Consider the following 2,471-nt stretch of genomic DNA (forward strand, 5'->3'; position numbering starts at 1 on the left):
TCTAAATATTTCTCCTGTTCATTTATTATTTTTTCAAGGGTTTCTTGCCTTTCTGCTTGCTTCAGGTTAGGATCATTTGCTACCTTCCTACCAAAGAATAGATCGACTGGATTTCTGTTAGTAGTAGAGTAAATAGAGTAGTTGTATTTCTGCCTATAAGATCTTTTAAGGAGCTATGGAGTTTTTCTGCCTTTTGACATCTCATGATTTCAGTTAGGGTTGAATGGAAACGTTTGCGCTATGGTAGGGTGGAGTTTTGAACACTTCTATATTACATTTCTCTTGCATTATTCTCATTATTGGACCTGAACTAAGCGATTTTTTATTATCTATTACCACGATTTTTGGTAAAAATTACCAAAATTTCTTAGTACTTCTCCTAGAGGTTGTTTTACATGTTGGGTCGCCCTTGATTTTATGATTTTCGCTTGCGCGTACTTTAGGACAACTTTTTTACAGGTCAAGTACAGGTCGATGTGGACAATATGACCCGGATATTGGGTATAGGTGTTCTCTGTATTTCTGGTTTACTCGGATGTCTCTCGTATCGTGTTCTTTACAGATGCTGCATTCCTTTACGATTTTCTCCATTTTACCTCTCATATTTCGAAATAATAGTTTTCTAATGTTTGCTGTTTATTTTATTTTGCGCTACGATGAGCTCTTTTGTGTTCGTTAATCATTATATTTTCCTGATCCGTTTCGTCCGTCAGGTCAGTTACTATTTTTGATGAAAATCTGGCCCTGAATTGACTAAAATGCTGCCGGTATATTTCCTGTAGGAGGCCTAAAGTGCGTTCGTCCGAGTGAAGTCCATTTATAACAGAAGGGTTTAATCTTTTTTTTTTTAATTTCAACACGTTTTTCCACATCGAATGAGGGTTCCTCTTTGGTATGTCTATGATAGCTTGGAAAAACTATTTCAAATTTATAAGGTGCCTGGTTTCCTATTTTCAGTTTTATTTGATACTTAAAGACGTTTCGTGGCTCCGTAGCCATTGGAATTAGTCTTTCTGGCGAGCTGTTACTACTGTGGACTGTTGCGGTGAGGGTGTTTATTTCATCGTTTGTTTGCACTTGTCCAACTGAACCTTCATATTTGCATCTTCTAAAGTTCGGAAAATTTTACTAATGTCGTTTGCATGCTGTTCTTCTGTTTTGCTAAATATGTTGATGTCGTCTATATAGACAAAGCATCTTACACCGATGTTGTCTCCAAGATTATCGTCTAGTGCCCTCTGAAATATAGAGGGGGCGTTTTTGAGCACAAATGGTAATCGCGTAAACTCATATTTACCCTGATTCACTGAAAAAGCAGTTTTCTCTATGTCGGATTTCCTTAGGGGAATCTGATGGAAACCGCTTTTTAAATCTATAACGGAAAGAACCTGTTTTTTCCTAACTGTGCAAGGACAAAATTAAAATCTGGGATCGGGTACCTATTGGGAATGGTGGCCATATTCAACATCCTATAATCAAACACCATTCTGAATTTTTCTTGGCCCGATGCATCTACCTTCTTAGGTACGATCCATAACGGAGAGTTGTAGAGCGATCTTGATGGTCTTATGACTCCATTTTCGAGTAGCTCCTGTATTTGTTTCCCTACTTCTTTCCAGAGTGCTTCTGGATAAGGATAGTATCTTGAATAGATCGGATCGGTGTTAGTACTTTTAATCGTTGCTACCACTTTTGTTGTAAACGTTAATTTTCAGTTTGGGTCACTTAAATGTTTTGGGAATTTTGTGCAGGTCTTTTCCATTATTTGTTTTTGAGTGTTATTGGCGTGTTCTAGTCGGAGATTGTTTACTTCTCGCGAGGGTTGTTGATTTAATTTAATTTTTAGTTTGTTTGCTATCATTATGAATCCTTGTCTTGAAAATATGTCTATTCCTATTTCTCTTATTGTGTCATTTCCTATCAGCGCCTCAAAGAACTCGAGTCTGGCAAGAGACAAAATTTGACATTACTCTTTTTGAATCCGAACGGGTTGGCTATTACGTGGTGAGTCACTAAAACGGTGCCACCAACAGATCTTACATGGAAAGGTTTTTCATTTTTTTTTTTTGGATTTATTGCATATTTTGGGTGTATGTAATTTTATTCGAGCCTGTGTCTATCAGCAGTTTGATCATTCTTCGCTCACCGATTCTACAGTTTATGTACGGTAAGGAGGAGGAGGTTACTCTAAAAAATTAAGATCAACGAAGTCGGATTCCAATGGTTCGTTGTTGTCTAGCTCTTGTTCTTGATCATATTCTTGTGCCTCACTATATTTGGAAGCTGATGCTCCCTCAACTTCAGATACATATTGTTCTGCGTTTTCCAGGTATTACTGTTCGTCCACAGTTGTCACATGGAAGTTCCTTTGTCTTTTGTCAGTCTGTCCAAATGTCTGCTGTGCCAATGGTCTTTTAGTTACGGTGTCATAAAAAACAGACCTCATGTAGTTTATGCGTCTTGTCTGCATA

This window comes from Drosophila erecta, unplaced genomic scaffold, assembly GCF_003286155.1.
Source record: "Drosophila erecta strain 14021-0224.00,06,07 unplaced genomic scaffold, DereRS2 tig00000556-arrow-arrow-pilon, whole genome shotgun sequence".
NCBI lineage: Eukaryota > Metazoa > Arthropoda > Insecta > Diptera > Drosophilidae > Drosophila > Drosophila erecta.